This window comes from Agelaius phoeniceus, unplaced genomic scaffold, assembly GCF_051311805.1.
Source record: "Agelaius phoeniceus isolate bAgePho1 unplaced genomic scaffold, bAgePho1.hap1 Scaffold_115, whole genome shotgun sequence".
In the NCBI taxonomy this organism is placed as follows: domain Eukaryota; kingdom Metazoa; phylum Chordata; class Aves; order Passeriformes; family Icteridae; genus Agelaius; species Agelaius phoeniceus.
This window is the reverse complement of record NW_027509878.1, coordinates 612,989-635,555: the sequence shown is the minus strand read 5'-3', so window position 1 is coordinate 635,555 and position 22,567 is coordinate 612,989. Positions and strand designations below refer to the sequence as shown.

Genomic DNA, 22,567 nt, shown 5'->3' with positions numbered 1-22,567 from the left:
GGGTAAAACACAGGCGTGAGCCAACTCAGGGAGAACATGGGTGTACAACAGAACAAGGAATCGATAAAATCAATTTGAACCGCAACACATGGCTGCAGAGGTTTTTGTCTCCACTGGAGATCCCTGCAGTGAACACAAATTTTTCTGCTCCTCAGGAGAGGGAAAATGAGACCAAGAAGAAAAGCTAACTGCTTTATACAATGACATCTCTCTGACAGCCACCTTGTGCCTTCATCCTTGCTCTGCCCACTTGCAATCAAAGAAATTGCTCTCAAAAGCAAAAGAATGGCTTCAGGACTTGACCATATGGTATTGATCTCAGTGTAGGATTTTGGAAACAAACCAGTGCTCCTTGAGGAACATCCCGGGTAAGCCAGCTAGCAGAGGCCTCCCAGCAGTGCAGATCTCTCACTGCCACGATGCTCAAAGCTGGCACCAGAGCTAAAGCCCTCCCACGCTCCAGTGAAGCTTCAGCCCTGGTGCTGAAGCATCTACGGCTGGATTCTTCCCATACCTCAATGTCCTGGTGTCCCTGGGGGAGGATGGTTCCTTGGCTGGGATTCATTGTGAACTCCCTTGGCTCCACATAGAAATGAATTCCCTTCCTCCAGGATGGGTCACCTTCTTTGCGTATTTGATCAAGGCTGTCCACAGCCGGCTGCGTGCCATCGTCCGACATGCGGAGCTTGAATGTCACGGGCACCATGGAGCAGTTGGTGAGGCGACATCTCTGGGTATAGGGAAAGCCTAGGAAAGGACACAAATATCCATTCAGGCACCCATTATGGCATGATCCTGGTGGGAATATCCTGCCAGGATAAAAGTAAGATTGGAGTTTAGCTCTTTATTTTCTGAACTACAGCTCAGCGAGAAGCTGCATGAGGAATTAATCATCACTGAGTTCCCTTTGACACTGATTCCAGACTGCAGCCTTGAAAACGCCCACTCCTAGCCCTGCTGAACACTGCAAGCTTCTCTCTTTGGGAGGGGAAGGAGCTCCGTCCCCTGCCCCAAACCAGCACCAGTTCTCTCTCAGTGATGAGTGTGCACCCAGACCCAGCATTTACTCTGAGAATTCAAGCTGTCAAATTCCCTGGTAAGTCTGCCAACATTCCCACTGTTTTCACGATACATAAACAGTGAGTTGTCATTGAGAAGAAGCTACAGCAAAAGGAAATGAGGATGGAATCAGGAACTAGAATGTGATGCACCTTAATGCAGTTTCTCTCTGCAGGACCCTTAAAGCATCTCTTGGTTTGGGCCAAACAGACTGAGCACGTGACAGCTCAGAGCCCACTCAACTGGGGGCAAACCCCAGCCTTGGTTTGAGATTAGCATTTAGGAACCATGTCCCACCTCACCCAACAAACAGGGACATCACAGCCATGCTGCTCACTGTGATTGTGCCTGCAAGGGGATCCCCACTTTGGCTCTGAGATTTGCTTTCCATCCTGCAAAGCCAGAGATACCGCCACACATGGTGGGGATCTGTCTTTTAAAGCAGGACAGAGACACTAGAAAATACTGCCTTTCTATTCCTTGGTTCTATTGGATCTCACAATGGCAAAATGCCCCCTGAGGCAGCAGCAGTTCACAGCCTGAAGAGGCTGCTGGGGCAGACCAGGAGTGAGGGATGCTTTTCTGTTGGAAGGCACAGATCCCTGATGCTGTGTCCCAGCCCAGGCAACACTCACCAAAGGAGATGTCCCCGAAGTCGAGCTCAGGGAGGTCGAAGTGTAAATTCGGTCCAGTGACGCTGCCCCTGGAGGCCGAGGACAGAGCAGGAAAGGGCTCGGTTAAAGGCATTGCAAAGGTCCGGCTGTCGTGGCTCGGGGCACAAAACCTGGGCTCAGGGCACCCTGGGTTTCCAACCAACACAGCACCGTGTGCTCAGCACAGGGCCCTGTGCACAGGAGGCAGCTCAAGCCAAGTGGCCAGCAGCCAACAGCCACTGATGGGCAGGCAGGAGAAGCCCCTGGCTTGCTGGGGGTCTCATGAAGGACCCTGAACACACACCCAGACAGGGCTCCGTGCCTCAGTTTCCCCAGCTGCAATGGGATGGACATCAAGGTGTCCCCACAAACTTCTGTAACCAGCCTTTCCAGCCACAGGTGCCCTGCTTTGCTCCTTCTTAGCTGCAACTGCTGTTCCCATGGAGGAGCTTTCCCAGGAGAGTTTGACCCACCCAATCATTACAGACACAGTTCTGAGACACAAATCCAGGGCATTCCCAAACATCCTCTGGAAAGAGCAGCAACAGTTCTACCCAGGGGACAGATGAATCCTAGAGGAAAGGACCAGCTTGTCAGCAATGCCCCAGCTGGCACAGCCAAGAGCAAGAGCTTCAACAAGCAAACAAGGCTGTCCTGAATCTAGCACAGCACCTCACCTGGCCTTGAACTCAGCAGACACACTCCAAAAGCCACCAACATCCCCTGAAATCAGCACTTGAAGCTGCACAACACTCACCAGTTGATTTCATGGTTGATACCAATCAGTGCCCACTCTGCCTTTTGGTTCCAAATCAAGGAGCAGTGGCCTGGGCCTTGTGTTGTATTCACAGGACTGGCCCTGGCTCTGCTCTGCACATCTCAACAAGAGACACCTGCCCTTGCTCCAGGAGAAAGCTGCTTATGCACAAACACCCCATGACCACTTTGGGGGAGGGACAGGGGAGAATCAATTCTTTGATGGTGAAAGGTTCCCTCTTGATTTCCAAAAGAAAAAAGCAGCACTTTTCCTCCAAAAACAAAGCCAGCATCATTGTTTCTCCACTATGGGCACACCTACTCACCACTTATCTCTTGCTAAGGAATAACTTCCCTGTTCTTCTTTATCCATCTCCCTTATCTTATTGCTATTCATCCAGTGCAGACTGCTTTCATTTCTTGACTGCCTTGAGCCAGTGCCTGCCAAGAGCAGCAGCCCAGCTCCAAAGCTGCAGAGCAGCCAGCATCAGCTCTCCTGCTCACACTGCATTATCCTGCCAGCACATGGCTCAGGCTGGCAGGGCCAAGGCCTCACGCTGCTGTGGTGCTGAGGACTGAGCTCTGCCTCCCCTATGACCACCCCTTCTCCCTTTGGCTGGGCCAGGATTGTCTCTTGCCATGTGTTCCAGATTGCAATGCAAGATCTTTTCCATTACCATCTGTATGGCAGACTACCTTTGTCAAGTGGGCAGTTTGCTTTATCTCTCTCTTTGAGTGACCACAATCACTCCTCCCTGGGGAGGGGACATCTGCTGATAACAGGCTATTGAATGTCACTGCACGACTGATAAGAACTATAACATCCCATTGGGAGATGCTCCGCCCAGGGGGAGGAGCCAAGCATTGCTACCCAGATAGAATCCAGAGGTTTTTGAGACAGCAGCACGGCTTTCTCCACTGGATTCCCCAGAGGAACAGCAGCTGCCTCTTCTTCCTCCACTGGATCTTCAGAGGAAGAATACATCCTTCTCTACAGGCCCCCCTTGCTCCAACAGAACCACCCCTGACACTGCAGGAGGGCTGCAGCCACATTTCCAATTGGACTGCTCCCAACACCCCACAGGGTGTCAGGTTGGGTTCTGACTCTGTCAGTGTTGTTCTAGTGTACTGCATTGTTGATTTTATCCTTTTTTTTCTTTTCCCTATTAAGGGACTGCTATTTCCTGCTCCCATATTTTTGCCTGAGAGCCCCCTTAATTTAAAATTTATAGCAATTCGGAGGGGTGGGGAGGGTTTACATTCTCCACTTCAGGAGAGGCTCCTGCCTTCCTTAGCAGACTCCTGTCTTTCCAACCCAAGATATGCACAAGGACAGATCCTCAGCTCTGGGTGCTCAGCTGGTACTGAGCTGCCTGGTTACCAACATTGTGCACCAGCGGAGTCTCCTGGGTTCTGTACCTGACCGGACACTTGGAGAAGTCCAGCTGGGCAGGGAAGTCCAGGGTAGCTCGGGCACCAATGGCCCGAATTGGCACAACTATCCTTTCATTCTCAGTGACACAGACCAGCTCGTGGGAATAATCCTGCAGGAAAAGAAACTGGCTCAGCACAGGACATTTAGTGCCATCCCCATGGCAGAAGAAAAACCATTTCCTAGAACCCTTCAAGGGCATCAATTTACCTTTGCCACCCTAAAATGAACACTAAGTTCTACTAATGTGTCGCATTTTAAAGGCACCAGTGCACTTTGCAAAACCTATCTCAGTGGCATTAAGCCCTTTTGTCACTTGGCTCATCCAGAGAAATGCCCTAGGCCACCACCATTTTTATTCTAAATTTCAATGATGTTAAATAATTCCTAAGTCCCTTCTAAGGAACATGGAGCTGTCACAGACATCTTTTATGAAAAATCCTTTCCTTGGGATTTTTCCTCCTGAGAAGCTGAGAGACCACAGGAACAAAATGGAAACAATGATTATCTGCTGGTGTGGAATACAACAGGTGGATCTGTGATTAGTCTCATGTGGTTGTTTCTAATTAATGGCCAATCACAGTCACCTGCCTCAGACTCTCTGTCCAAGCCACAAGCCTTTGTTATTCATTCTTTCTTTTTCTATTCTTAGCTAGCCTTCTGATGAAATCCCTTCTTCTATTCTTTTAGTATAGTTTTAATATAATATCTATCATAAAATAATAAATCAAGCCTTCTGAAACATGGAGTCAGACCCTTGTCTCTTCCCTCATCCTAAGACCCCTGGGAACACGGTCACATGGAGCTGGGGAACACAGGACATTCCTCTTTAGGTTTCTATATTCCCACTGTCTGAGAATAGGATAAAGTGTTGAACTGACTCTAAGCAGCAAGAGGAAGATGAGAAAGCAGCTGTACCCAAAGAGATCCTGCACCTCTGGCCTGGTGCAGAAACATCAGTTGGCTCAGAACTCCCCTCTAAATTTGCCTCTCCAACCAAGGCAGGAGAAGAACAATGCCAAGAGGCAGCAGGATGCTGTTGGCAGTCAGCAAGGAGGAAAGCTCTCTGACCTCTTTGTTCCTCTGCTGTTTTCCACCATAATGAAATCCCTTCCACTGGACCTAGATGTCGCAGGCATCTTTTATGAAAAATCCTTTCCTTAGGATTTTTCCTCCTGAGAAGCTGAGAGGCCTCAGGAACAAAATGTAAACAATGATTATCTGCTGCTGTGGAACACAACAGGTGGATCTTTGATTGGTCCATGCTGGATGTTTGTAATTAATGGCCAATCACAGCCCAGCTGGCTTGGACAGAGAGCCAAGCCACAAACCTTTGTTATCATTCCTTCCTATTCTATTCTGAGCTAGCCTCCTGATAAAACCTTTTCTTCTATTCTTTTAGTATAGTTTTAATGTAATATCTATCATAAAATAATAAATCAAGCCTTCTGAAACATGGAGTCAGATCCTCATCTCTTCCCTCATCCAAGAAACCCTGTGAACATTGTCACACCTAGAGATGGCCAAAGATCTATCAACAGCCCTCTGTCATTTTCACTGTTCCCTGTGCATCTTCCCCTGGCAATGCTCAGGGATGTGCAGGGAGGGCAAGCAGAGCCTGTCAGGCCTGGCTGCAGTGCCCTCATTTTCACTGTTCCCTGTGCATCTTCCCCTGGCAATGCTCAGGGATGTGCAGGGAGGGCAAGCAGAGCCTGTCAGGCCTGGCTGCAGTGCCCTCATTTTCACTGTTCCCTGTGCATCTTCCCTTGGGAATGCTCAGGGATGTGCAGGGAGGGCAAGCAGAGCCTGTCAGGCCTGGCTGCAGTGCCCTCATTTTCACTGTTCCCTGTGCATCTTCCCCTGGCAATGCTCAGGGATGTGCAGGGAGGGCAAGCAGAGCCTGTCAGGCCTGGCTGCAGTGCCTGCCAGCAGTGCCAAGGTGTGACTGGCTGCTGCAGGCTGCCCATGGCCTGGAGCCCAGCTCACAGCATGCAATGGGCTCTATCCCCAGAGTGCAGGGAAAACAGTGGCTGTGGAGATCATTCTGTGTTTTGGCTCCTCCAGCCTCACCTTGTTCCCGCCGGGGGTGAAGCGGATGCGCACAGGGGCAGACGCGCCCGGCGGCACCAGACGGAAAACATCGCTGGAGCACGAGAGCTGGAAGTAAGGTGAGCTCTCCATGGAGACCTTCACCACCTGAGGAACCTGCAGCAAAGACATGAAATGATGATTTTGCCACTTGTGGAAACAGGATGAGAGGAGACCTGTCCGTGCCCTGCTCACATCCCTCCCTGGCCCCTTTTCCAAAGCACTTTCAGCTGTGCAGGCACAGGCACATCATTCACAAGGCTGAGCTTGAATCCCTCCTGTCTGGCTCCAGCATTGTGGCCAGGGCCAGTAGGGCAGTGCTTGCTGGGAAGGAAGGGCTGAGCAGCTCAGCACCAGCAGGATGGAGACAGAGCACCTGAACCAAGTCATCTGCATATTCAACAAGGCCAAAAAACCTGCTGGCTTCTGCCTGCACACAGCCATGAAGTTGTCATGTTCCAGAGGGGGAATGTGCTACCTGAAAGCAAACCAGCACATTATTGTGGGGGAAAGAAGAAATTCCCTTCTAGCAGATCAGGTTTGGGCAGGGCAGTTCTGGGGATAGAGTCATGCAGGCAGAGCAGCAAGAGAGGAGACCAAACCCTGTGGCCTTACTGGGAATAAAAGCAAACCTGAAAAACCAAAGAAGGAACACAGCAAGACAATCCCTAAAACAAGGAGATGGCAAAGAGAATCTAAATGGGCATGAAAGCAGCAAGGAAGAATCATAAAACCATGAGAGCAATCAGCTGGCCAAAAGTGACAGAAACACTGACAGGCTGTGCCTATCACTATGGGCTTCAAAGGCATTTTCTGCCTGGAGAAACATGACCAGCACTGAGTGACAGTGTGGTTCCAGTATTAAAGCCAATCTTGGCTCTGCAGGGCTTCCTGCTGCCTGTGCAGGCAAGCTGGGCTGCTGGGCATTCCTGCCTGCAGCCAGCAGGCCAGGTGCTGCCCTCTGGGATTCACAGACACAGCACACATGCATTTTCTAGCACACAGATATCATCAACCCCTGAGCACCAAAATGCTCTCCAAAAGTCTAAACCAGATGATTTGGACTCCCTCCCGTCTCCTCCCACAAGCCCACTCTTGGCACAAGCCTCACTTGAGAAAATGTTTCCCTGACTGAAATTCCAATGGTCTCCGTTTTCCTCTTTACAGTGGAACCTAACTGCTAACATTTTTCAACTTTTTCCCTTTCAACTCTCTTGGGAAACTGCAAAACACTCACAATTTCTTCAAGTGAAGGTGAAAACCTCCAGGAGCACATGGCTTTGGATGTGCTGTGGTTCTTCAAAGGGAAAGCAGAGCACCGTGTTGCTTTTGGAAAAGCTGAGCAGAGCTGGATGAAGCTGAGCAGGAGCCTCAAGTGGCACCTAAAGGCCTCCCACTGCTTCCGCTCCATCACTCTGATTGCAGGGCTCTTTCAGAACACGGTTCCTGCAGTGCCAATGCCATGAATGAGAAGTGATTCCAGCACAAAGTGGAGAAGGCTCAGCCCCTGAGCTTTGGCTGTGAGCTGCACAAAGGGAGCCAAACAGGCTGAGAGTGGCAGAGGAGCCAAGATGAACCAAGGAGACACAGAGTGAGGTACAGACTCAAGGCAAAGCACGAGAGCAGGTAAGAACTGCACAGCCCTCAACATTCCTACCAATCCAGAGCTTTCAAGAGAAGCCAACTCCTCTGGGATTGATACCATCAACACATGGCCAAAATCAGGGGGCAATTCCCAGCACAGGAAGATTTCCACCATCTTGCAGAACAAAGGTGCTGAGATATTTTCTTCTGGACGTGCTGCAGCAGATAACTTGCTTTGCTGTACACTCTGGGAATTACACCTCTCTCCTCTTCCAGCACAGCGTTAAAGCTCTGTGGAAACCCAGGACAATGGGAGCATTTCTCTGTCTGCTCTGGGCTGTCCTGACCCCCAGGGGAGCACTGACTTTGACCCTCATGCATAGAGAAAGTTTCCTAGACTTCAAGATAGACTAGAATCCACACAAGTGTGCAATAGATTATGGGGAGCAGTGTAGGTGTATCACTTGGTGAGAAATTTAGGTTTTGGGATTTTTAGTACGTCATGGATGGAAGCAGGATGGAGGGCACAGGGTGTCATCCTGAGTTTCTTCTTCGTGCTTCTTCTTCCTTCTTCCTCATGGGTTTGGGTGGCATTTTGTAATTGGACAGAAAAGTCTGCATTGCAGGCTCTTTGGGATCAGTTCTTGGGTTAAAAGGGAAAATAATCTAAGTGTTAGTTCTTAACTGGATAGTTTAGTCTTAAAAGACCTTGTAACAAGAGATTATTATTCTTTTGTGCCTTTGTAATGAAAAGCTGCTGAACTCATGGTTGTGAGACTGCTTTACTGATAAGAAATAATAAACACCTGATTCCAAACATGAACTACCATCTCAAGTGCCTTCAGTCCAGACCCAGAGAAACCAAGAAAGCTCCACGTCCCAGCACTTACCTTGCCCACATTGGTGAGAGACAGAGCCATTTCAGAGACACCACGCGTGTCGAAGTTCTGAAATACCACCTCTGGTGGGGAAATCTGAAACAAGTTCTGCTTGGGGGGATCTGACGGCAGCTGGAGAGGCGAGAGAGAGCAGGGAGAGGTTCAGCTGCTGGGAGGAAGGTTCATGAAGGATCCCATGCACTGATCCCCAGTGAAGTACAGGCTCTGGGTGAGCACACCTGGGCAAACAGTGGCTCACCCACCTCTGCTCTGAGCTGATCCACAGCTGCTGGGCCACACAGAGCTGCCTCAAGCCAAGCTGCTCTTCTGGCATGGATTTCTCCAGGTTTCCTTCTCCAGAGTGCCAGGCAGCACTTTCCTTAAGCACAGCCCTGTGCCCATGTGGTCACAGAGCTCTGGGGCACTGACTGAACACTCGTGGAGTAAGAAAAACCCACAAATTTACATCAAACTCCACGGGAAACGATTGTGGGATGTCCTTTACTCTGAGACAGGGAAACTGAGGCCCACACAACTGCAAATATCTGTTTTGATCTAGAACTTAGGCATCAATAAGAAGAGAACAGTACCAGAGGAGGAGTGAGAGATGAGGCGATATTTTGCTGAAGCCAAAAGGTTAAGTTAAAGAATGAAAGTTGTTGGTTCTGTGTGTTGTGTTTGGATCGTTTGGGTTTGTTGGGCGTTGCTGTGAGCTGGCAGAGGGACAGGGTTGAAGACCTGACCAAAAGGAAGCAGGGGGAGAGAGGAGGGGACAGAAAAGCTGGAGATCTGAGAGAATGGAAGTTCCCAAGTACCCATCCAAGGGGAAAGGGGACGGGGGCAGCCCTGGCTGGGTATAAAGGGGATAGAAAGATTGCCATTTTCTCCGAGGCTGTGTTTGTTCATCTCCAGAGGGAGGAAGAAACACCCGGCTCAGCTGAATCGTTACAAAAGTTTCCTTTTGCTTCCATGATTTTTTCCCCTTTAATTGTATTTAAAAGTTAGTGTGTTTCTAACAGAGGTAAAGGCAAAAATCAAGTAACACAGAAGTTAGGAAAAAGACAAATGAGGTGAATGCTGAATGAGGAAAAGGTTCAGTTATTTTCTCAGCAACTTGGCTAAAGTAGAGTTGCTATCTCTGTTTTCCATGTGCTTTAAATGGGTGCTTTCTTGTCATTATTGCTATCTTATAATTATTGCCATATTATTGATACCAGTGTAGGCACTTCTGGAATGACACAACAACAGCAAATGATTCTGGAGCAGAGGCATTGCTTGGAGAAAACTCTCCCCTTTGCTTTGTCTGGCAATCCTTAACCAGTGTGTTACATGGCTCTTGCTGCCAATTTCTTGCTCAACAGTGTGATAGATGAAGCTGATTCGTGCTAACAATTGTAACTATATTTTAAATATTTTAGAAAATATTTGTTAAAAAGTAATAGAGGAAAAGGATATGGAATTAGTGTCACAAAACAGATGTTTTCAGATGTTCATGAGAAAACAGGATGCAGGATGTAGTTTGAGACAAGTAACATCCCAAAATGCAATAGGCCTCAGGATAATTAAAGAATTGGCCTTGAAATGGACAAAATTGGGATGATTCCAGGTATCTATGAAATAATAAGGCTTCTTTTTGGAATATAATGCTGGCTTCTATAACACAAGACTTGGGGTGCATGTGCAGCTTGTGGGGTTGTTCAAAGGACAGTGATGAGGAGGAGAAGCCTTCATGGGAAGCGACCACCAAAACCAAAAGACCCCTTAGAAACAAGCAGAGCATGCACTGTGCAGTACAGTGACATAGATTTCAAGAATCAAAAATAGGAGGAGATTGACAGAAAATTATTGATGAATATGTATTAGCATAGAGTCTATAAGTTGTGTTTGGATTCTTTATCTTTTGAATGGGAGGCAGGGTGAGAAAACCCCCCTGTATCCTGACTGGTTTTGCTTATGCTTTATCCAAACCACTGCCAAATTATTTTGGATCTGCTTGATTATATTTGATTGCATGATTTCATATAAAATTGCTGCTCAATTAAAATTGCTGCTAAATTCTAATGTTGGTTTATTAAGTTAGACATATAGGGACCTCATTCATAACAACAGCCCACCTCAGTCACCTACCCCTTTGGACTGTGCTTTCTACTGAGCCAGTCCTGCCAGAAAAGCAGCTTTAAACACACCTCTAAGAAGGCACTGATCCAGATAAAGCCCATCCATTCCCCTCTGCCCAGGGCCAGTCCCCTGTACATCTGTCAGCCTGCAAAATCTAACACCCCCTCAGGGTCCAACACATTGTTCCAGCCCAAAGCATAAAGACAATTTGTTTTGTTAAAGCTGAAGTAATTCCTGCAGGTCCTCGGCCTTCCAAGGCCAACGCTGCCACTCCGGAGGGAATCCTGTGACCCCGAGCATTTGATGGTGACCACACCAAAGCAAGAGGTGGCTCCTTCAGCAGGAGAATGGCAAATGGCAATGCTGTGCCTTTGTGTCCCCAGCCTTCCCCCCATTGTTTCAGCAATGGCAGCTACACTTAGGCAGCTTCAGCAGAGCTTATTTGTGTTGGCTTAGTGCAGATCAGGACTCCCAGCCCACCTCTAACAGCAGCTGGCAGTGACAACAGGACCTGCACACTGAGGTCTTTTGCTGGAGGCAAGCCTGTCACAAGCACACACCCTCTTCAAACTTCCCATCAAACAGAAAGGAGAAGAGCAGGAAAAGGCTACCTTTGGACCAGTCTTCCCCAGGTCTACACATGGGCCAATTCTGGGTAGAAAACTCCCGCCAGTGCTGGCCTTCTTCTTCATGTTGAGAAACTTCTGCCACAGGAACTTAGAGGGAAGCAGCTGAAAGGCAAAAATAAACCAGCTAGAGCCTCAGAGTTGGGCTTGTTCAGAAAGGCTTTTCTTGAACAAGTGGCACTGGTGAACAATTTGTGATCACATTGTCCAGGACAGTCCTGGAAGCCCTGGAAGTTTCCTGCTGAAGTACTTAGCATCAGTGAATTAATAATACAGAGTGCAATACACATACTCCAGGCACAAGGCTCTGTGCCATGAGCTTCTCTGTGATTCGATGTGACATGGTTGGGGATTTCTGCTCTTCGGGCATTTGTTTCCTCTTTAGTTCTATTGGATTGAGGCAGTGACCTTTCCAGAGAGTGGTGAGGAGCTCTCAGGACTCCCCTCACTCCATCCCTGCACAACACTCAGAGCTCACAGCGAGGAGATATCGCTGCTGGGTGAGTCCAAGAGACACAAGAAAGGAACGTTGTACCAAGAGTGAGGAGCACAGGAATGTGTCCAAGTTTTAATTCTCTCTGTTAATTAGCAGGGGTTTTCTCTCTCTGGGCTCACAGACTCCTCCACAGAAGAAAACAGAGGGATCTCCTGGACAGAGCCTCAGCAGTGGGGCATCTTCAGTCAAGTGAGCTGCAGACAGCAAGGGACCTTTGTGGCCCTGGCTCCAGTGCTGCCTGCAGGGCTGCATCTGTGCCCACCCAGGAGCTGGGAGAGAACAGCTGCTTTGGAAGCTCTTCCAGCTGGGACCAGCCGTGGCTCTCAAGGCTTGGGGCAGAGTTTGAGCTTCCCCCCCTCCACATGCCCAGGTGCCCAAGGGCAGCTTGGTCAGAGCAGCACAGGTGAGTGCCCAGCCTGACAGAAGGAATTCCTGTGGCAAAGGGAAAGGGACAGAACACATGCTCAGGGCTTCAGCTGTACATTGGTTTCACTTGGCTCTGCTGGCACAGCCAGGCAAGGCGCTGGGCTGTCCCTGACACATCCCACAGTGTTCCCTACTGCACCAGGACAGCCCCAGCAGCAGGAGCACGGCACAAAGGGCTGGGGAGGGGCTCTGCAGCTTCAGAGCACTGCTGGACAACAGGGGCAGGGAGAGCAGGGACACCAGGGCAGTTTCCAGCCTTAACACAGCCCCAGGGGCTACTCACGGCATCAGGCTTCAGTCCTTCCCTGGACAAAAGACGAGGTGTTGAGGTCTTTCCTGGGAATCCAGAAGCCATTTTGAAGGAGGACGTTGCAGATGAGCGACAATGCCTCAACAAAACTGGAAGGAGCAACAATGGAACTCTGAAAATCCAGAACCCAGTTCATGGCAGATTCAAGACATATACTGGTGCTAAAAATGTTATATTATTTGAAAGTAGCTAAGAGCTTGTTTGGTCTAAGTAGCTAGTATAGTTAGGCCTCTAGTTGGACTTTATTTGAACACTATGGCTACCTTGTGCAATTCAAAGATGGATCATACTGAAACCTGGAGCTAAAACCTGAACATTAATAATAGTTTGAACAGACAAAGCTGTAGCTTAAATATTACTTAAAGATAGCTAGAGCGGGCCTCCTCTTCTTTAGGCTAAAGCACCCCTGCTCTCTCAGCTGCTCCTCACAGCTGAGAGACTCGTGAGAGACTGGAATGTTATGGCTAATGGCTTAAATATCATTATAAAGGACTTTCTGCCCATTGGCACAAAACTGTATAAAGAAGCTGCGACCACCCAAGCCCACCCTTCCCTGAAAATCCCTCTGGACTGGAACTTGGCACTGTGAGTTAAGCTGCCTAAGGGAACTTGAGACAAGACAAAGGTGACAATATTGTCCCATTAGCTCAGGGCTGGGGAGAAGTAAACAAGGCTGAAGAGAAAAACCTATCCACAACAAAGCCAAACCCAGCAGCTGTGCTGAAAATCAGCCCTGTCTGGCTTCAAGGTGGGCAAGTCACAGCCACAGACTCGTCTGCTGAGGCCAGGTTTGCACACAAACCTCCCATCAAAGACCTCCACAGTGCCCCCAGACCCATTCCTGAGGCCTTGCACCAGACGACTGCAGGGCACGCAAAGTAACACAACAGATCTGAAAATCCAGAAGCCAATTGATGGCAGACTCAAACGACAGACAGATGCTAAAGATTTTCTATGATTTGAAAGTAGCAATAGACAGAGTCCAACTTGCCCCACCCCAGGGAGGCACCTGGGAGCTCCCACCTTGCCCAAATCTGCATGAATCCATTGGAGTCTTAAGTTTTGCCAGACCTCACCACAGAGAAGACCAGAAGAGGATTTTATGGTATGCCAATGGGATCCATGGAATGGTGATGTTTTTCACTTCATCTGTCTCTGTCACTCTCCTTCTTCCCCTTCTTCCCAACCCCCCATCCCCCCCCGCCACCCCCCTGCTTCTTTTTCTTTTCCTTTCTCTCTCTCTTCCTCACATTTACTGTTACATAAAATCCAGACTATTGATTTTGGCATATGGTCTCGTTTGCACCTTAATTCACAGGCCTCTCCATAATAATTTTAATAACCAGATGATAACAACCCACTGAAACTTGAACAGACCTTGGTCACCTTTAAGCAGTTTAAGCAACCACTATACGGGAAAAAAAGTATAGACCAGTACATTTAGAAAATGTTGCATTCCTTCAGTGCAAAAAAAAAGCACAATCAGGAGAGCATATATTGTTCATCCACTCAGCTGTGCATTGTGGTGGTGTTCACAGGGGTCTTAGGATGAGGGAAGAGATGAGGATCTGACTCTAGATTTATTATTTTATGATATATATTCTATTAAAATTATACTAAAAGAATAGAAGAAAGGATTTCATCAGAAGGCTAGCTAAGAATAGAAAAAGAAAAAATGTATAACAAAAGCTTGTGTCTCAGACAGAGTCTGAGCCAGCTGACTGTGAGTGGCCATTAATTAGAAACAACTCTAGGAGACCAATCACAGAGGCACCTGTTGCATTCCACAGCAGCAGATAACCATTGTTTACATTTTGTTCCTGAGCTCTTTTAGCTTCTCAGGAGAAAAAACCCAAAGGAAAGGATTTTTCATAAAACATGTCTGTGACAGTGCAGACCACTGAACTGCTGCACCAGAAGACGGGCATTATCCCATCCTGTATTTCCCTTTGGCATTCTCTCTCGGAGTGCAGATGAGACAAAACCACAAAGTTCAACTTGAGTCAATCTTTACCTTCAAAGGAAATTCAGGAACTTTCTGCAGAGGCCGATGCTCTGCTCGCTGATGAACTCCTTGCAGAGGCCAATGCTCTGCACACTGATGAACTCCTTGCAGAGGCCAATGCTCTGCACGCTCAGGAACTTTGCAGAGGCCAATGCTCCGCGAACAATTCCCCTGGCGAATCGCCCAGTGAAGCCGCCTGCAGGAGCCCAGGCTGCGCACAACCAGCCAGGGCCGCGTTCTCAGGCAGCTGAGGCCACGCCGCTGTCACAGACGCTGCCGCCGCGTTCGTGGTTTCCAGGCAGCCGCGGAACCCGGCAGCCGCCGCCCTTTCCCGGATCCTGCCCCTCCCGGCCCCGCACGCCCCCCAAGATGCTGCCGGGGCTCGGGGGCTTCGTCTGCCTGGGCTGGGGCTCGGCCTCCCCTGCGGGACAAGGTGAGGGGGGGTCCCCGGGGGTCGTGTCCCCCCGGGAGCGTGTGTGAGTCCCCCATGTCCCCCCCAAGCCGGGGTCTCCCCCTTTTCTCTGCCCAGAGCTCCTGAGCCAGCTCCTGCTGCCCCCTGGGAGGGGCTTTGGGGAGCCCCCCGGGGACCCCCTTGAATGCCCATTCCTGGGCACTGGGACCCTTCGCATCTCCTTCCCCAGCTGCAGGACCCCCTGCACCCCCTTATCCTGCCCCGACAACCCCTGCACCCCCTTTCCCGGGTGTCCTCCTCTCCCAGCCCCTGGATCCCCCGTTTCCATGAGCCCGGGGAGCCCCGGACCCCATTCCCGGCCAGCCCGGGGCACCTCAGCCCCAGGCCTTCCTTTGCCCGGCGACCGGTGACGTCACTGCAGACTCGGGCCACCATTGGCGAGCAGCAAAGAGCGGCGCCAATGGCGGGGCCGGAGGCGGCTCAGGGGCCGTGAAGAGCCTTGAGCTGTGAGGGGCCATGAGGGGCCATGAAGGGCCGTGAGGTGTCACTCTTGCGCCGAGAATGACACAGGAACAGGCAGGAGGCGGTATTGCAGAAAGACTAAAAGAAGGTTTTATTCAAGAGACACCTGCGGTTTTTATAGAGTGATATGATATATTCTATTTGATTGGCTAGTTAACAAAAAACATTCTTCATACACCGTCCTTGAGAAGAAGAGAAAGACGAAGTAGAAGAACACCACCTGCACATTGTTTATACTTAAGTTCTCACATTCTTACAACTTGCTAATAATTCTCACAAGCTGCTGTGAGAAACACTTGCTGTTTCTCTCTCTCTGTCCCATGGCATCCACAGTGAGGGGCTGTGAGGGGTCTTGGGCAACTGTGAGGGAGCCATGAGGGGCCTGTGAGGGACCATTGGGAACTGTGTGGTGTTATCTTTTTACACTAAAAACTACGTGTACACTATTTACAATAACTTCTTAATACTTATCACCTATGTTAGACAGTGAGTTTTTACTCTAAACTAATCTAAAAATGGAACATCACTTGAACGATGGAGGAAGAAGGAAAGGAAGGGAAGGGAAGGGAGGAAGGGAGGAAGGGAGGAAGGGAGGAAGGGAGGAAGGGAGGAAGGGAGGAAGGAAGGAAGGAAGGAAGGAAGGAAGGAAGGAAGGAAGGAAGGAAGGAAGGAAGGAAGGAAGGAAGGAAGGAAGGAAGGAAGGAAGGAAGGAAGGAAGGAAGGAAGGAAGGAAGGAAGGAAGGAAGGAAGGAAGGAAGGAAGGAAGGAAGGAAGGAAGGACAAAGCACACTTAAATTCTTCTATCTTGGGACCCCGAGCCCCCATTCTAAAAATCTCAAAAATCTATTTTTCACCCTGTGACAAGTTAACTATTCTTCTACTTAAACTTTCTTGAATTGTAATTCTTCCTAAAAAGGTTGGTAATTGTTTTTTCCAAGGGCTAAATCAAAGGCACAGGGGTCTTGGGCTCTGTGCCAAGGTCTCTGAGCCCCCTGGGCAGGGGCTGGAGCCCTCCAGGGCAGCCAGAGGAATGTTCTGGGTTCCCTCAATATTATATTAAAAGAAATGATATACTAAAAGTACACTAAAGAAAGAGAAAGGATACATCAGAAGGCTGGAAAAGAATGAATAATAAAAACCCGTGACTGACCAGAGTCCTGACACAGCTGGACTGGGATTGGTGATTCAATTAAAACAATTCCCATGCTGGGTAAACAATCCTCCAAATCACATTCCAAAGCAGCAAAACAGGGAGAAGCTGAAGCTTCCCAGCTTCCCAGGAGAAGAAATCCTGGTGAAGGAATTTTCCATAAAATATGACGGTGACACTGTTTGGCTTGGTTTGGTTGAGATGGGGGTTGAGGTTGGGGTTTGCTGCTTTTTTGTTGATTGGAAAGGAAAGAGAGAGTTTTTGAGGGTTTTGGTTTTTAACATGTGTGTTTCACAGAGTGGTGCCCAGCTTCTCAGTGGTTCAGCAGCCCGTCAGTTCCACAAAAAGCTTTGCATCACTTCCCTGAATTTTCCTCCCATTCCAAACCAGGACAGGGTGGTGTCGCAGACATATTTTATGAAAAATCTTTTTGTTAAGATTTTTTCTCTTGAGAAGTTGAGAGACTTCAAAAACAAAATGTAAACAATGATTATTTGCAGCTGTAGAATGCAACAAGTGCATCTTTGATTGGTCTCATGTAGTTGTTTTTAATTAATAGCTAATCACAGTCCAGCTGTCTCAGACTCTAGTCAGTCACAAGATTTTATTATCATTCTATTCTTTTCTATTCTTTCTGAGCTTTCTGATGAAATCTTTCCTTCTATTCTTTTAGTAAGTTTTAATATATCATTTTCTTTTTACATAATATATATCATAAAATAATAAATCAACCTTCTGAAACATAAAGTCAAGATTCTCATCTCTTCCCTCATCCTGAGACCCCTGTGAACACCACCACAGGGTGGAGTCATCAACCCATGATGGGAGCATCTCCTAGGGCTTGGTCAATCTCCTACTTGTCTCCCAGTGCTCCCAGCACCTCCCAGTGGTGCTGAGACTGTCTCCTGCTGGTTCCACCACCTACCACTTGCTCCACGACCATCTCCCGGTGGTCTCACCATCCTCCCCTGATGGCACAGCCCCGTTTCTCCTCCCCAGGACCTACTTCTACAGCGGGCACAGCTCCGTCCCCCCAGCCCCTCCGTGCCCCCAGGCTCCTCTGACACCTGCCAGTTCTCCAGCCCCCTGTTCCGCGGCTCTTGTGGAGTCCTGGTCTATGAGGCCCCCACCTTCACCGTGGCCATCTTCTTCTCCAACCCCCTGGACTAGAACCGCTTTGCCATGGAGCTGGGCCTGCAGCTGTCCCTGCTCAGAGCTCACCTGGGCAGGTTGGAGGACACCTACCACCGCATGTCCCAGATGAGGACATCCTTCACCACCAACGGGACCCCTGCGTGCTGCCACGTCACCCTGGACACCTGCCAGGAGCCCGTCCAGGTGAGTGTTGGCCACGTCAAGGTGGCAGCCACCATGTCCAACACACGCAGATCCATTATCAGGGTGGTTTTGCAGGAGCAGGAGTGCTCAGGGAAGGAAGCTGGAGAGAGGCTTCCGTGCTATGTGACAGCAAAGGGATTAATTTAGTTTTTACTGGGCCTGTGAACAGAGAAACAAGGCACACAAAAACTGCTTTTCCAGCAAGAACAGTTGGAAGAGAAGAAGAAGACATCCGGCTCAAGAATGTAGGAATAGACAAAACAAGGACTGAATCTGGGCTTGATGGTAATGGGTAAATTGTAATATGTAAATTGCTTACTTGTCAAATCATGTGTGCACGAATGGTTAGGAGTATCCTTTGTGTGACCTCAGGCCTGAATAAATTATGCCTTTTTAAACCAAATTAGTGTTAAGGGGTCTTGTTCCAGTATTTTGGAGATTTTGTGGCAGTGAATTGGAGAGCCAGCCAGAAGATCAGCCTAGAGCTTCAATGAATCCACAGATCTCCAGGCAGCACTGAGGAATTTTCAGGGAGAACCTCAACTTTAGACCTTCAGGGACTCGAGGCAAGATCCCTGGCCTAAGTGAAGGCATCATTTAAATTATTTTCCTTTGGGTTATTGAAAAGGGATGCAAATCCCCACACAGAGTTACTGGTAAGTGTCAGAACCCAGGAAATTCCTCTGGCTGCCCTGGATGCTCCAGCCCCTACCCGGGGGGCTCAGAGACCCTGGCACAGAGCCCAAGACACCTGTGACTTGGATTTTGACCCATGGAAAAAAAAAACCAAAAACAACCTTATATGAGGATCTGCAAGCCACGAAATTCTAAGTAGAATAATAGTTTGTCACAGGGTGAAAAATAGATTTTAGGGTTTTTTAGAATGGGGGTTCAGGAGGCAAGATGGAGGAATCTGGGTGTGTCCAGTCTTTCTCCTTCTTCTTCTTGGCCTCATTCTTCTGCTGTGATGGTGGGACTTTTAGATTGGTTTAGAGTAGAAACACACTAACATAGGTATTGGGAAAGTAATTGTAAATAATTTACACATGGTTTTTAATATAAAACATAACACTGCCTCTGAAGGCGGTCAGTGTGCCTCAACCCAACCTGCCAGACAGACCTCAGCAGGTTGGAGAAAGAATGATATAGATAAGAAATAATCAACAACCTTGAGAATGAGAGCCAAAGAATCCTGACTCCTTCTTCGGCTGCCGGGCTGGGAAAAGAGACTCTCTAACACATCTTGGGGTCATCCTGACCACAGAGACCCCTGAGACTGAAGGCCAGTCACCCCTTGGAGAAAGTCTTTCTCATCTTCTCAGCTTTGCATCCCTCAGGTGAGAAAAGAAAAGCCTGAGAGACTCAGCTTCCTGGGAAATGGGCTAAGCACCTTGCCATCCGAAAGCAGCAGAAGTCAGACAGCAACAGCCCAGACAGCATCAGAGTGCAACTTCACACTCAATCTCCAGAAATCACTCGCCTTTCCCTCAGCAACAAAGAGCTCCTTGCAGCCAGGAGGAAGAGAGACATGACCACCGACCCTATCAGGATATCTTGCTGAGACTTGTGGAAGCATGGAGGATTGGTAAGTGAAGAAACAGAAGCTGTTGTGGGAAAAGGGACATTCTGGAGAGTGGAAGTTTGGAGCAGAACTGGCCCTTAGAGCCCAGCCAGATTCTGTCTGTTGAACCTCTCAGTGTCATGGTGTTGGCAGCTGGGCAGCCTTGGCCCAAAGCTGAGGGGCACTGGCTGTGCAGGGAGAGAATCACTCCCCATCAGTGCATGTTCCTGCCTAGGAGCTGGAGGCACTGCCTGGCAGGAGAAAAGGACAGGGAGACAGTCTGCAGCCGCCCCAGGTCCTGCCCAGACCCATCCACTGTGGGCACCCCCTGCTCCACGCTCTAGCAATTGTCAAGATCAAGACATGAATGCCCTGCTTAGCTGTGGCTCTGCATTAGATCTGGCAGCAGCACTCTCCCCTTTCTGTCATGCTGGGGCAGGAGAGGAGCAGCATGCTCTCCTGGCACTGGCAGGTGTGTCCCTGCTGCCCAAGGCTGTGCTGAAGTGCACCCTGGTCCCCAGCATCTCAACTGCCCGGGCACATGCCATGGGGCAGGCCAGGCTCCCCTGCCTCACTTGGGCTCTGGGGGGCCCGGCAGTGTTTCCTGTGTGTGCCCCAGTGCCACAGCTCACCTGGGACACTTGGATTCAGGGCAGCACTGAGGGCAAAGTTCCCCACTCAGTCACTCTTGCTTTGATGCTGAGATCCACATGGCAGTGTCCCTGGGCTCCCCCTCAGCATGCTCAAGGCCATCAAGTAGCTCTCCTGCCCCTCTTGGCCTTTCAGCCTCTGCACCTGTACCCCATGCTTGCAGAAGATGATTCAGGTGACAGGGGATTTTGGGACAATTGAGCGCCAAAACAAAACCTGTTCCTCCTCCTGTTCAGCAATGGGATTGATGTCAAGGAGTTTGGAGATCAACTGGAGGAGTGGCACATCAATTACCATGAGGAGCGTTTCTGTTGTCAGGGACAGAGGAAATGACCTCATGTCTGGAAGGGGAAGAACTTCCTTTCCAGGGCTTCACACATGGAGAACAAAGACCTTCTCCCTTCCCATCTCCAGAGCCACATCTCCACTCTATTTCTGGCTCCTATCCCTCTCCTCACCATCCCCTGCAGACTGGCAGATGTCCTGGGCCATCCCATCCCCACCTGCACCGTGGCCTTTGGCTCACACAGGCAGCAAGCCAGCTCAGCCCTGGGGCCCTGGCTGCATTGCCACTGCTGAGGCTTTGCTCAGTCACCCATTGGCACAATCTGCTAGGGCAAGCCAGGTCCTGATGCTTCCTTTCCACATCCCAAAAGTGCAGAACACAAACACCAGGGGACTGGCACTTTCATCACAACAAATGCACCTTTCTGGAGGGCCAACAGCAAATGCCATCGAGGGATCAGAAAAGAAAATCAAGGATCAAAGAAAAAGAGGGTAAGGGCAGTAGAGCTACCAACAAGACGCAGTCCTCATGCTCCAGCCCCATTGATTCGCTGTCACCCGTGGGGGTTGACCAAAGTTGTATCCAAAGTTACAGTTTCTACAGTCTGAATCCAAAGCCAGTGGCATCTAGCCAAAAGGTAGGCAAGATTCATGGCCCATTGTCTTGAGAGCCCTTGCTGTGTCAGGCAGGTGCGAGCGTGCAAGGACAAGCCACCCCTTGTCAGAACTTGGCAGGCAGCTGCAGCTGTGGAAGTACAAGCCACCATGGATTACAACCTGTTCAAGCAGTGTTCTGGGAAAGCACAGCCAGCACACCTGCAAACACTCACTGGGCACAAGAGCCAGAAAATGCCCACCTCACTCAGGCCACAGCTCCTGGCTGGGCTCTTCAGGCTCCTTGCCACCATCAGGAAGCAAATGAAGGAAACTCCGCACCATCTCTTAGACCCAGCAGGCCTCAAGATTCCACTCCAAATTTCCTACTGGACAGTGAGGCCCCTGATGGTAGAAGTAACTTGGCTCATCAAAACCATCTCCAACTGCACTCAGCACAAACCCATGGCTGAGGCAGCTCTCCTGTGGAGAAGAGCTGTGCCCTCCTGGGGCTCCATGGATGGACATCCCAGCCTAGCTCTGCTGTCAGAAGAGATTTTTCGGAGAGCAGCTGAATCCAGCCCCCGCTGTCCTTCCCATAAGCTAAGGACAAGTGTCAAGAGAGCAAGAGCATTAGGCTGAACACATCTTGACTTTTGCAGGTTTAGATTCAAACACACTTGACACAGATTGACTTGGTTTTGTTCATTGTTTCTACTGCAATGATGATCTGCATGCCAGTTCAGTCCTGGCAGAGAGGGAAGAGTGCTTGTGAAGAGTTGTGAAAGACTGTCTTTTGACTAGGAAGAGAGAAATGGAGGGCTGAGCTGTGATCAGAGATGGTTTGCAGTGTCCCGACACTCCCCCTGCCTCCCCCCCAGCCGACAGGACACCAGGTCTACCTCCCTCCAGGGTGACATCAGGTCGTCCTCGGCCTGGCGGGACAACAGGTCTACCCCGGCACTGGCCGGGGACACCAGGTCTACCCTGGCTTCCCTGGGACACCAGGTCTACCCCGGCTCCAGCCAGGGACAACAGTTCTATCCCAGGTCCTGGCAGGGACACCAGGTGTGCCTCAGATCCAGCCGGGGACACCAGGTCTATCCCAGCTCGGTGGGGACAAATGGTCTACCTCAGCTCCATAGGGACAACAGGTCTACCCCTGTACCGTAAGCATAGCACATCTCCACAAAGTCCAGGGGAGACAAAAGGTCTACCCCGATTCCAGCGGGACACCAGGTCTACCCCAGCTTCTCTGGGACACCAGGTCTACCTCGCTCCAGCGGGACATCAGGTCGTCGTCGCCCCGGCGGGAAAACAGGTCTGCCTCTTAACTGTCCGGGGACAACAGGTCTACCCAGGCTTCGCTGGGACATCAGGTCTACCCCAGCTCTGTAGGCACATCAGGTCTACCCCAGCTCCAACCGAGGACAACAGGTCTACCCAGCTCTGTAGGGACAACTGGTCTACCTCAGCTTAATAGGGACAACAGGTCTACCCTTATATCGTAGGGCTAGAAGATCTCTGTCACAAAGTCCTGGGGAGACAACAGGTCTACCCCGATTCCAGCGGGACACCAGGTCTACCCCGGATTCTCTGTGACACCAGGTCTACCTCGCTCCC

General features: G+C 49.8%; 1 long non-coding RNA gene across 1 annotated transcript; it reads right to left on the bottom strand.

Annotated features, from left to right (window-relative positions):
• Window positions 1-8,471: 8,471 nt before the first annotated feature.
• On the bottom strand, window positions 8,472-12,517 carry LOC143693057 (uncharacterized). The gene is made up of 3 exons (XR_013180544.1): window positions 12,400-12,517; window positions 11,180-11,299; window positions 8,472-8,582 (listed from the first exon to the last, which is right to left on the bottom strand). It is a non-coding gene; the product is annotated as an uncharacterized LOC143693057 (long non-coding RNA).
• Window positions 12,518-22,567: the final 10,050 nt, after the last annotated feature.